This window comes from Stegodyphus dumicola, chromosome X1, assembly GCF_044657685.1.
Source record: "Stegodyphus dumicola isolate Sdum_Otavi_A_Nest chromosome X1, ASM4465768v1".
Classification (NCBI taxonomy): domain Eukaryota; kingdom Metazoa; phylum Arthropoda; class Arachnida; order Araneae; family Eresidae; genus Stegodyphus; species Stegodyphus dumicola.
Window position 1 is genome coordinate 146,759,160 of NC_140780.1, and position 14,707 is coordinate 146,773,866.

Below are 14,707 nucleotides of genomic sequence, written 5' to 3' on the forward strand. Positions count from 1 at the left end.
CTTGGAATTACTCTACTTGCAGGTAGTTCTCCTATTAATTGAATAGATGTCACTGCTCGTACTCTGCAACATTTTATGCATTTCCAAATGCATTTTTTAATTTCATTCTTTGCACTTATTATCCAGTATTTCTGTCTTATTGCGGATAACATTAAATGCAACCCTCCGTGTAAATGTTTTTCGTGATAATGCTGTATTATTAATTTTGTGAAGTGATTATTATTTGGCAATATAATGGGATGTTTACTTTCTCTGGTAATTTCTGCGTTTCTTAATCTACCTCCTACTCTTAAAATTTCGTTTTCATCTAGAAATGGATTAAGTGAAATGATTTTGCTTTTAGTTTTAATTGGTTGTTCTGTCTTTAAAGCCTTAATTTCTTCTGAAAATTCATTAAGTTGAACATTTCTTATAATAAATTCTGAAGCCTTCCGCAACTCATAGGCGGTAAGCATACCAGATTGCCTTTCACGAGCGGATTTACAGTTGTTCACGAAGCGCAGAACATAAGCCATTATTCCCAGTACTTTGGTTAAATTTCCGTACAGTTCAAGATTTAGTAACGGTTCTGTAGATTCCACAAGTGTTTTCAAAGTAACACATTTACGTTCTTCACTAACGTTTTGCAAGTCAGCTTCGGTATTCATTTCGTTTATGTGATGTCGAATATCTACTTCTGAAAGCCAGGGTGGCCCAGAAAACCAATCACTATCATTAATTAGAACTTCAGCATCCATGCCCCTCGTAAGTTTATCAGCAGGGTTTGTCTTCCCACTGCAAAAGTACCAGTTGTTTAAAATTGTTTTCTCTTTGATTTCTACCACACGATTTCTAACAAATTGTTTCCACTCGTTGGCAGATCCCTTGATCCAGTGAATGCAAATTTGGGAATCAGTCCAGTAAAATATATTTCCCTTATCCAACTGCGGAAATATCGATTGCAAATACGAACCTAATCTTGCAGAAATTAATGTTCCCAAAAGTTCAAGCCTAGGGAGTGTTACCCTTTTTAATGGAGCCAAACGGGATTTCGACACTATGAAACTTATTTTACATTTATTTTTCTTCTTAAATCTAAAATATGCTACGGCACCATAACACTTGGGACTGGCATCAGAAAATATGTGAACTTCTGTAAACTTCCAACACATATCACTGAAGTACTGTCTGGGAATTTCGAAAAACTTTATTTTTTCAACTTCTTTTAACCATTCCTGAAATATGAATTCTGTATCAAGGGGAACACTTTCGTCCCATTGAATACCCTTTTCCCACATAGTTTGCATTAAGAGTTTAATTCGAACAGTAAATGGATTCATAATTCCTAAGGGATCAAAGAGCATACCACATGCTGCTAAAATGATGCGTTTAGTTACTTTGAGATTTTGTAACTTCTCAAACTGAAATACATCTATTTTCAAATTATCATTGACATTGTCCCAGATAAGACCTAAAACTTTCAACGGTACCAAAGAGTCTTCAGATGTTTCACGAGAGTCAATTCCATTAAGTTTCCATAGTTCATTCAGCTCAGGTGAGTTTGAAACCCATCTACGTAAATTCATACTGGCCTCGCTAAGAATGAAAATCATGTCCTTGCTTAAATGTAAGGCCTTTGCTATATTAACTGTCCCAGAAATTAAATCATCTACGTAAAGCTCTTTTAACATACTGCATGCCTCTTCGTAAGCATCTTCATACTTTTTTAAACGAAGTCTTACTGTAGCTGTTAATAAATAAGGTGAGCACTTGACCCCGAAAGGAACTCGATTGTGTTGAAGAACTTGTAAGTTGGAATTACTGTGATCGAGATTTGACCCTTCTTCATTTATCCACAAAAACTTTAAAACATCCCTATCTTCTTTAGCTAAGCCTACCTCTAAAAATGCACGCTGAATGTCGGCACAAAACGCAATTGAATGTACCCTGAATTTAATGATAATCTTTAGCAAATCAGGATTTAAATTAGGTCCGCTTTCCAAACAATCATTAAGTGATAAATTTCCCTTACTTTTAGAAGAAGCGTCAAAAACTATTCGAACCTTTGTAGAATCCTTCTGCTCGCGCACTACCTCGTGATGAGGCATGTAATACCTCGTTTTCAAACTACTATCTAAATACGTATCTACCCGTTCCACTATACCATCTCTCAAGTGTTCATTAATTATCTCATTATATTTTAAATATAGCTCGCTATTTTTCTGAAACTTATTATTTAAAAATTGTAAGCGCTGTTTCGCGATTTCATAATTGTTATTTAAACCTTCAACACCCTCTTTCCACAATAATCGAGTTTCATACCTTTTATTCTTGTAAGTTGTATTTCGTTCAAATGACTCTAAAATTTCTTTATCTGATAGAGATATTTCTTTATCCGAACTTATCCCAATTGCTTCTAATTCCAATAATTTTTTAACTCTTTCATAATCTAAGTCCTCATTTACAACGGTTATATGATTAACTCTTGCGTCCTTACACTTTGATCCTTCGTCCTTGCCTTGAATCACAAAACCGAAAGTGCTTTCTGTTGCGACTAATTTTTTACAAATCTTCACGTTTCGTTCTCCTAAAATTTCCCAAATATAATCCGAACCTATTAATACTTGAATTTCGTCACTCGTACCAGCATCTGCTAATTCTATTCCCTTCTCAAACGCCATCTTTCGTATCCACCGAGAAGGAACTTTTACTTGCCCTAGTGTTATAGAACCAATGACTATTGCGTTAATTTTTATCTTTTTATTGGGATGGTTTACATTTTGCAATACGATTTCTACGATATCATACAAGCGCTCTTTTGCATCTTTGCATCCAAATGTGAAAATAATAAGCACTTCTTTATTAATAATTTTCAACTCCAGTGAATCAACCATTTCTCGTAAGATGAATGACTTTGTTGACCCTGAATCTAGCATACAACGTAATACCTTTTCGTTGCCCCCTTTACACCTAACTGTTGCCGAAAACGTCTGTAAAAGAACGGAAGTCGGTGGTTTAATTTTGTTATTATTTTCATTACGTAAGAGCGAAAGAGAAGCTTCAGGGATTGGCGTTTGTTTTGTCTGATTGGAAGTATCCGTCTCTGAATCTTTCGATGCGGCGTCACATATTAACGAATTATGTAAACCTTGGACATTGCACAGTCTGCATTTTTCATCTTTATGAGCACAGAAACGCCTTGGATGCCCTTTCGAAAAGCAAATAAAACATAAACCTCGATCCATTAATGCCTTTCGGCGAGTCTTTAAATCAAGTGCGCAATCATGATTCATATGACAAGCAGATAAACAAAATATGCAGACATTTTGATTCTCTTTCTTAGGCGGGGTAGAGAACTTTCGATTTGGATTAAAATGTGATTTTTGAAAGTATTTAGAGGGAGTTTCGCTTTGACTAGTTAATACCGAAGCACCTTGCTTATTCGTACTGTAATCATTTCTTTTAGAATGCATGTAAGATTTATTTTGATAACCTTGATGGGAACTTTTGTTTCGTATTGATGTTTCATTTACATCAAAATTCTTAGAACGCGCTAACATCATTGATGTTTCCCTACATTCCGCTTCAGTTTTCAAGAACGTTAGTAGTTCATTAACATCGAAATTTTGTTTATCACTTCTTTTCCTAGTGAATTCTAGAGTTAAATTCTCGGGTATTAACTTTAACAAAATAGGGGATAATAAATGTCCATAAGAACCACTAGTAACATTTAAAGAATTTAAATTCCTTATTTGTATTTCTATATCGTCATAAAGCTTCCTCAAAGAAGCCGTATTTCCGGAATATTTTACAGGTTCTAAACTCAACAATTTATTCATATGCACATTAATTAGCAGGTCATCTCTGCCGAAACGGTTTTTTAGTATATCAACAGCCACCGTATAGTTTTTACTAGTAAATGTTAATCCACTAATAGCATTTAAAGCTAAACCTCCCAAAAGCGATTTTAAATAACAAAACTTGTCAACCGAACTGAGACTTTCGTTTTGGTGAATGGAATTACTAAACTGATTCCAGAATTCAAGCCAAGAACAAGGATCACCGTAATATTTTGTAATCGTTAATTTTGGCAATTTTAAAGTATTAACTTCACAAGTTTTCAACTTCGGAGATATAGTTTCCTCACTAGAATTTCTAGATTCAACTTTACACGCGCTTTTTCTTAATTTTTCCTGAATTTTACATTTAAAACTTATAATTCTTTCCTGATATTCCTGCGCGGAAATTACTTCTGTTTCCAACTCCTGTTGGGAGGTTTTATGAACCTATTTGCGAAGATCTATTTAAAATTGATTTCACAAATAAAAATTCGTTTTGAAATCAAATCAGAGATGTTTTATTATTATCGAAGTAAAATTCTGCAGAATAACTTTCCACTTTGTTTTGCAAAGCACTCTGAAAGTTTCTTTTGGACTTGTTTCATTCTCTTGGCAAATACATGACAGAATTAATTTTTGAAAATGCTGATGTCTTTTGCTTATAAGAATGACTGATGCAACTGTATGCGTGCCGCTGTAAAGAGCACATGTTTCCCAGTGTCCTGTTTTTTCTTTAATTGGGTAATTCTTCGCTAGAAGATCAGACATTGCTTTTTGTGTTATTTAACAATTTCTTCATCTTATCTTCAGTTAAAAGCTCTTCTTCATAATGAGCGCGTTTATTATCAAGGGGTTTTATAAGACCCCAATTATTCTTTTGCAATTTTCTGATTCATTGTTTGATTTCTCTGTCTTCCATATGTGAAAATTCTTCGGCATCGATTGCTTTTGAAATTTGTAAGATTTTTCGGACTTCATTTTCAGTCGATGGAAATTGTTTAAAGTAGCAGATAAATTCTTTCCGGTGTTGATGGATGAATGTTGCACCACGTATGAATGAAATTCTAGCAGTGGACAAATAAAATGGGATCCTTTAAGGTACTGCTATACGCGAAATCACACTTTACAAGTCTGCGCTCAGCAAGTACCTGCCGTATTAAAAATGATAGACAACGAAATATGACTTGAAGAATGGTATGAGTTATGTGGAATGCAGATTGGGAGTTTAGTCGTGATAGGTAAACGGTCTATACAGATGACCGGAAATAATAAAAATTTAGATGGGTGTACTATAAAGTATTTTACTCCTGGACCATGGATTAGTCATAAACAGTACTTGTGTAAAAACAGATTAAAGTATATGAATTCCCTGTTTAAGAAAGGAATTTCTCTATGACAGTATGCAGTCTGTATCATAGCTGGAATAGCGAGGTGTTGTGTCTTAAGGGAAACAAAATCTGTTATTCTGTAATTTTTACTGAAAATGTGTGTTTAAATTTTGTTACCTAGGTAACCTATTTTTAACTCTTTATTATATGAAAATGAAACCAAATACAGACAAAGAAATAAAATTGCATTCCTTCCCTTGGTGCAGTTATTAACAACTTTAACTTAATGGGAGCCAATTTTAAGTTTATAAAATTTTGGCTAGCTGCAATTATATATTGCACTTTTAATATTTCAGTTATGAGTGCATTACACAAAGTATAAAAATGTGTGGTATAATATGTTAAAGAAAAGGTATACTCTTTGTATTATTTACAAAAAAATTCAGCAAGATGAAAATTAAATACAGGGAAATCATATTTTAATGTGAAATTTAACATTGAATTTCTTCTGAGAGTTTTTTTTCTCCCTCTGGTACATGCTATGTTATGGCTAAATCCATGCAGTCGTCCGGATGTGTGTTTGTTATTCTGTATCTGAACATTGATTTTAACAAGTTTGTTGTTGAAAATCCTCTTTCACATTTTTAAGTAGATCGAAAGCAGGAATTTATCTTTTTAAAAGTTTAACAGTTCATGATTTTTCTGATCTAGGACTATTCAAATTGCTTTTTGTGATATTCTTGATCTTAATTAGGATGAAAATCAGTTATTTCCATTTCTAGATCAGTAGAATTGTTAACATATTTGCAATCTTTTACCATTTTTCTTAAATACTAGTCTTATGTAATGGGTTTGAAGTGAATGTAGTAGTTGGTATAATTTTATATACACTCAAAACATCTAATTTAGAAACTAATTTAAGCTCGATGAGATTTTCCAAATGTTTGTTTCACTTTTCTTATATTTCACGCTTTAGTTCTCCAGATTTTCAAAGTGGCAAGATGTACATTGCATTATGGTAAAAATGTATATTCCTTATATTTGTGTAATATTTTTACAAAATTAATTCTGATTTAAAATTAATTGAAAATACCCTTAAGTTCAAAAACTTTAGTTTAGTTCTCTCCCCCTCCTCGAGTTTAAGATTTTAGTTATTATGTCTGTAAGAATGACTAAATCGTAGAACCAATTATGGTCAATAATTTCTTCATGAGTTTCCTTTCTGGATTCTTAAAATTCTTCTATGAAACTTTTGTAACAGAAGCTGGGATGGAACCCAGGCAGCCAGACAGAATGTCCCTTCCCTGAGTGAAAATTTCTATCATTTCACTGAAAGTGACATTATAAGATTTCAGAATAAACCCTCGTAACACTAATAAATGTATGTATATTTTTTTATGTTTATATAATGCGTGTTTAGTTCTTACAATATTTTGAGCTATTATATTACTAATTCTGTATGTGAGTTGAGACAGTGTAATATAGAACACCTGCTTCAAGGCTAAAAATAAAGTACTTGAATTGTGTTTTACCTTTCGTGTGTTTTGAGACGTATGTTCTATTCTACAATTTACGGAAGTTCTTGGTATTGGACATCTCAGATAGCTGACAAAATTTCATTCCTATGTTTAGATTTTATAGTACAATAAGTTGAGCATCCCTACATTAGTATATGACTTTGATTCCTTCGCAAGAAAAAAAGAGTATCTTAGTTTTGTTGAATTTATGGTCAAAATTTTAGTATATAGGTAATTGCAGTATCTCTTTCACGAAATTTTATTAAAATTTTTTCGCAACATTTCAAAATGCTGTATCATTCAATGGCATTTGATGTGTTTTGGCTTGCTGTATTAAATCTGGGCTCGAACCCGGGCAGCTAGACAATATGTTCTTTCCCTGAGTGAAATATTGCTATAATTTCATTAAAGTGACATGGTAATATTTCAGGATAATTTCTTGTACATTGGACTAAGCTGTCCTCTCTCATGGATGAGTGTACCTAAGTAAAGAACTTAAAATGAGAAACGGTTCTTGCGTTAAAATTCTGAATGAAATATTTATTTTATGGTTTATGACTTTTGTTTCCAAGATGTTTTTCGAAAATCTGTTTGTAGAATGGTGTTTTTGAGCCCTTTCTAAAAATAAAAAAACAAAAAACTATAAAAGTATATTTGTAGAGCTCTTTTAATGTCAATATATTGCGAGTTTGATTCTTACTCTTTTTTTATCTGTTATGTCAGTAATTCTGTGTGTGAATTAAGATAGTTTAATATATAATGTAGATTACGTCTTACGTTAAAATTCTGAATGAAATATGTATTTTATGGTTTATGACTTTTGTTTCCAAGATGTTTTTCGAAAGCTGTTTTTAGAATGGTGTTTTTGAGCCTTTTCTAAAAAAAAAAAAAAAAAAAAAAAAGCTATAAAAGTATAATGTATAGCTCTTTTAATGTCAATATATTGCGAGTTTGATTCGTACTCTTTCTTGATCTGTTATGTCACTAATTCTGTGTGTGAATTAAGATAGTTTTATATGTAACACCTGCTTCAAAGCTAATACTATAGTTTATTTTGTTTATTTGTCATTTAAAATTACCTGCTTATTGACTTTCGGTGCCATCTTTGTACCAGCGCTAAAATTATTTACTTTTCTCGAAGATCATTATCCCTTTTATTCTGTGTATCCGTAATAACTGTATAATTTTTTTTCTTTCATTTTTCATGTTGTACCCATACATTAAAAACCCCCTTTCGCTAACTGTACTTCTGTCGTATTAGGAAACTTATTTTCTTTTCTATCGACTGCAATCATGATTTTAGTAACAATGTAACACATTGCTGGAATTTAAAACAAAGAAGGCTACTTTTGAAGTTTTATATATTAAGAAACAATATTAGATATTTCTCTTTGTGTATAATTATTCTTTAATTTCAAAGTATTTAAAATCTAATGATTCCTTCCCCCCCCCCTTGGCCTCTTCTAGTGTAATTTGTCATCATTTTTGTGCACTCTTGGATTGCAGAACATGATATCATGAAAGAAAAGGAACGGAGAAATAGTGCAGAGCAAAAAAAGACATCTGTGGCTGGTAATTCTTGTTTTATATTAACTTTACTTTCACTAGAAATGCTTGAATGTTATAATTTGTAGTTCTCTTTTCACATGTCGCTTTATATTGGAGTTTTTCTAGTTATTTATTTTATGTGAACGCTTCACATTATGTTTTAATGTTTAGGGTAGCATTTATGCATTAATTTCTTAGGTTTTGAATTACATATATAAGTGTTTGATTTGGTGCTTTCTTTATATTATATTGTAATATTCGAAGTGAGGTTGAACTGTTAATCACACTATAATTATCAGAAGTCTGAGATTCGTTAGAGTTCTGTTGCTTCTTAGTGGTTTCAAAATTACAGCTGTAGTGTAATTTTTTCCCAAGTGGCCTCCTTTCGCATTACGAGGAGGAGGCTAAGCATTTTCCTCTCTGTCTGGCCTAATATTTTCCTTGTCTAACGGGGTCTTCTCTTCCCAACAGGTCAGTGTAATTACTCTGCCTGTGTATAAACCAATATTGTTTCAGTTTTTTCCGAATTTAGAGTCTGTCTATCAAGTGCTGTTTCTCTTAAAACCAATGAAAGTTAAATGTTGAACAAAAAAAAAAAAAAAAAAAGTAAATAAAAATTTAATGAGTACTCGTAAAGAAAGTTAGTGAGACCAAATTGTCTTCTGTTAAGGCTGCTCAAAATGTGCTTTTTATTAGTTGTTTCAAGCATACTTTATTATATTTTTCCCTTAATCTGAACTATTTTGGCATATTGTGAAGTTTTATGAACCTATTTGCGAAGATCTACAGATTAAAGTATATGCATTCCCTGTTTAAGAAAGGACTTTCTGTATGACAGTATGCAGTCTGTATCAGAGCTGGAATAGTGAGGTGTTGCGTCTTCAGGGAAACAAAATCTGTTATTCTGTAATTTTTACTGAAAATGTGTGTTTAAATTTTGTTGCCTAGATAACCTATTTTAACTCTTTCTATATGAAATTGAAACCGAATACAGACAAAGAAATAAAATTGCATTCCTTCCCTTGGTGCAGTTATACGCAATTTTAACTTAATGGGAGCCAATTTTAAGTTTATAAAATTTTGGTAAGCTTCAGTTATATATTGCAATTATGAGTGCATTACACAATGCATAAAAATGTGTGGTATAATATGTTAAAGAAAATGTATACTCTTTGTATTATTAACAGAACTTTCAGAAAGATGAAAAATAAATACCTGAACGAAAGCAGGAATTTATCTTTTTAAAAGTTTAACATTTCAATGATTTTTCTGTTGTAGGACTATTCAAATGCCTTTTTGTGATATTCTTGATCTTAATTAAGGTGAAAATCAGTAATTTCCATTTCTAGATCAGTAGAATTGTTAACATGTTTGCAATCTTTTACCATTTTTCTTAAATACTAGTGACAAATCCTAGATAACATTATAGTAAAAATGTATATTCGTTCAGTTTGTGTAATATTTTCACAAAATTAATTTTGTTTTAAAATGAGTTTATAATACCCTTTAACCCGTTCAGTACAGGCATGTGATCATATGTGCATCAGCAGCAAACATCAAGGCCGGGTATGTCATATTTGAATCGCCATTTAATTCACTGTATCGACCGGGTGTACCACATTTGACTTTTTAGCCGGTAGATGTAGCTGTATGCCTGTTATGGGGAAATATATGGAAAGTTAAGTATGGTTACCTTCATTCCTATGCAATGATTTTTATTTTATGTATTTTGTTTCCGAATGGGAGTGAGATTTGTGGGTGGGTGTTGAGCAATGTAATGTCTCTTAAACGGGCTCTCCCTGCATTGAGGTACCATTTTTATTTTTGGGATATAGTGAGGTAGAGGTTCTATCATTAGAGTATTTTTTTATTATTATTACTCTGATATTTTTCCTCCCTTGTTTTTATTTATTTTATTACTCTTAGATTTTTGGTGCTTTGTGATGAATATTTTTAATCCTCAGCAGAACATACAGGGGTTGGACAAAAATATGGAAACACCTTTAAAAAAACATGTTTCTTTGCTTAATATGGTGTAGGAAACTCGTTGGCATCAAAAACAGCTTGCAGTCTTCTCGGAATGGATAAATACAGTTCCTGTATGTTTGCCAAGGGAATATTATACCATTCTTCCTGCAAAACGGTGGCAAGTTCAGATAACGATATTGGCGGTGGATAACGAGAACGCACTTTCCGTTCCAATGTAGACCACAAAGGTTTGATAATATTCAGGTCTGGTGACTGTGGTGGCCAGGGGAGATGGGACAACTCATCCTCGTGCTCAGAAAACCAGTCCTGGACAATGTGAGCTGTGTGAACAGGGGCTTTGTCGTCTTGGAAGACACCATCACCATTGGGAAACAAAGTTTGTACCATGGAATGAACTTGATCGGCCAAAATGTTCACATAAGTCTTGGCAGTCATGTGCCTGACATAGTTATCATGGGGCTAGCAGAGAACCACGATATGGCTGCCCAAACCATAACAGAACCCTGCCATGTTTCACTCTTGGCAACAAGCAGTCTGTATTATAGGCTTGAGATGGCGTTCTTCAAACGTAAACTCGGCCAGAAGTGGGAAACAGTGTGAAAGAAGACTCGTCAGACCATATTACTCGCTTCCACTGCTCTATAGTCCAGGCTTTATGACTTAAACACCACCTTTTCATGTTACAGGCATTAGCATCACCGATGAGTGGCTTCTCAATTGCAGCACGGCCAGCAATTCCCTGTTTATGAAGCTCCCTTCTAATTGTTTTGGTACTCACAGGGTTCGGTAACACAACATTCATTTCAGCAGTAACTTTTGCAGCTGTGGTCTTCTTATTTTTCGTCACAATTGCCCTTAATGATCGTCTGTCACGATCACTCAGGACACACTTTCATCTGCGCTGTGAATTAGCAGATGATGTTTTTCAGCTTTTCAAATATGCGGAATAAATCTTCGATACAGTACCTCTTGAAACACTAAACACCTAGTCTACCTTGCTTATGGAAGCACCTACCGTACGTGCTCGAAGAATTTGCCCACGTTCAAAGTCTGTTAAGTCTGACATAATGCAATGACAACCTCACATAACAGTACTCCGACAACAACTGAACTGTTTAGCACATTTACGAAGTTGTATAGGTGGCGTCAGTAGTCAAAAACACCAGCGCCACCTACATATTTCATTAAAATCAATCTTTCTTTTCAAACATGCATTTCACAAGGTGTTTCCATATTTTTGTCCATCCACTGTATATCTTTTTTTAATGGCAAACGAAAGCAATCTAAACTAAATGTGTAGAATATACACAATCACTAAGTGTTGAGTAAGGTAATGGGTCATTTTATATAAACAAATGAATGTAGAATTTGTTTTCAAAACATGAGGAGAGCACGGATATTGCATTATTAAAAGCTTTATTTTACTAATAAGAAATATATAAAAGTAATAAAGGTAAGTCAAGTAAAAACTAATATTGCAGGTGATGTCATGATAGTTAAACTCAGTCCACAGGATTCATGTAATGATGAACATTTAAGTCCTATACACACGCAACATCCACAGCTATTTTAGATAATATGATCAGCTTGGCTACATGGAACTTAAACATCAAAGGAAACCGTCTGTTTCCACCAACTCTTGGAGAATTTACAAGCCATCTGATTGCCTCCGCTCGTCCCCCCGTCTGGACGCTATCTCGCATTGGTCTTGACTGCTCCGCACTGTGCTAAGATGGGATGACGTCACCTTCCTAGGTATTCTAAGTCAGCATTGGTCGTCGATGATTTCTACATGAATATGTTCTGGATGCTCTGGAATACTTTTAATTTAATTTATTAATTTGTCGTAATTTTATTATAGGTTATAGTGAAGTAGATGTTCAATTATTAAAGTCTTTTTTATTACTCTTTGAGTATTCCGGCATTGAGAGGAAGATTTTGTATCGCTTAGTGAAAGTTTTTTTAATGGCGATATGAAAGCTCTATCTGACCGTATAACATATACAAATGCTAAACGAGTCAAATTTGCTGAGTAAAATATCAGCAGATATTATATTCCTGTGACTAATGCAAGGTTGGACTTTGTGTACACCTATGTTTCAAAGAATATCATACACTGTCTCATTTTGAAACATTGCTTGCTTTTCGTTGTTTACTCGTTGAATTTTTATGAAACACGGTTTTAATATTTTTTAATTGTGTGTTGTGTTAAATAAAATATGCGATTGTTTGGATATTTTTCCATGTATATTTATTTGTGGGAAAAGGGCAAAATTATATTATTTTAGAAGGAGTATTTTATAAAATCTTTAAGGAAAATATAATAATAAAGGTTTAGAATTAATTCTGACAACTACCTGAATGTTCTTCTCATAATGTACCCAAAATTAGAAGACAAATTTCATTTATCCTTTTTTTTTTTTTTTTTTTTTTCCTTCAAGTTAGGCTTAGCATAGTAAATTGCCCGTCCCCACACACAGTACGAAACATCCAGTCCGAGAGAGCACTTCGGTAACAGAAGTGCCCATCGTGAACGGGTTAATTCAAAGACTTTAGTTCTCCCCCTTCCTTGAAGTTTAAGATTTAGTTATTATGTCTGTAAGAATGGCTAAATCATAGAACCAGGTATGTTCAATAATTTCTTCGTAAGTTTCTTTCCTGGAATTTTAAAATTCTACTATGAAACTTATGTTACAGAAGCTGGGATGGAACACAGGCAGCCAGAGAGAATGTCCCTTCCCCGAGTGAAATGTTTCCATCTTTTCTTTGAAAGTGACCTTATAATATTTCACGATCAATCCTCGTACACTAATAAATGTATATAGATTTTTTTAATGTTAATACAGTCAAAAGTCGTTACTCCGGACACCCATAACCCGGAATGATCTATAATCCGGACCTCAAAGCTACAAACTTTCTGTGCATGTGTTGTGCATACAGCAACGCAATTGATAAACAGACGGCGCGCAATGAACTGTAAGTTGATCTGTCAGCACTATCCTTATCTTCAGGGCAGATGTTTTTATTTTATTCGGCTTATAATGTAGATTTCATCTCGATGTACTCAGTCTTTGATATGATTTAAATCAAATTCCTCGTCATTATAAATATCACGAATATAATTTTCTGGTTGCAATTTTCTACTTTCGACTATGCGTAATGTATGCTTTACGCATGCGCGTGTTGAAAGAAATGTTTAATAAAATAAACAAATAAATATTAAGCTCTTTTTTTTTTTTTTTTTTTTTTTTTTTTTTTTTTTTGTAAATTTTGATACCCTTTAGATCATAATTGCTGTTTATTTCATAAATTACGGTTTCATATTTTTCATTTTATAATTTCTGCATGCCATCTTACCAGATTTAAACTGATGATCTATAATCCGTAAAAATCGATAATTCGGAATCACTGAAGTCCCGACGAGTCCGGATTAAAGACTTTTGACTGTATAATGCGTGTTTGATTCTTACAATATTTTGAGCTATTATATCACTAATTCTGTATGTGAATTAAGACAGTTTAATATAGAACACCTGCTTCCAGGCTAAAAGTAAAGTATTTGAATTATGTTTTACCTGTCGTCTGTTTTCAGACGCACGTTCTATTCTACAATATATAGAATTTCTAGGTATTGCACATCTCAGATAGCTGACATAATTTCTTTCTTATGTTTAGGTTTTATGGTACAATAAGTTGAGCATCCCTATATTAGTATATGACTTTTGTTCATTGGAAAGAAAAGGGAGTATGTTTGTTTTCTTGAATTTTTGGTCAAAGTTTTAGTATGTAGGTAATTGCAATAGCTCTTCCACAAAATTGCATTTAAAATTTTTGCAACATTTTAAAATGCTGTATCATTCAATTGTATTTGATGTGTTTTGGCTTTCTGTATTAAAGCTGGGCTGAAACCCGGGCAGCTAGACAACATATTCTTTCCCTGAGTAAAAATTAATTCTGTTAAAAATACTTTTATGTCATTAAATGAAGAGGTTAGATGAAATATTCAAATCATCTAGCTTCTACATTTAGTTTGACAGTAAAACGTCTGAAAATAATATTAATTCTTTGGTGAAAAATATCTTTATTTATACCAAGTTTTGCAAATCAATCAAAATCTCAGAATAATATATAAAAACTGTTACCCTCTAGCTGCATTCCTGAAAGTAAGCATTAAGTATTTAACAAATAGATTTGATCATATTTTATGCATCATGCAGACTATATTTCCAGCTCTTTCATTAAAGTGCAATTTATTTTCAGTGTATGAACATGAAATATCTTCTAAAATACTGTACAAGCCCAGTCACTTATTCGAAATTTAATTCAGTTTTCATATAAGAATTAAAATTTGCCAGACAATTGCTTTCTTAACAGTTGTAATTTAACACTTTTGACTTTAATGTTTCAGAAATTTGCTAAATCGAGTTTATCTTTGTGTGACCTTGCATCAAAGGCACCGATAATAAATTTGTTTTGGCATTCACTGGTTAAATTTTTAAAGAAAACT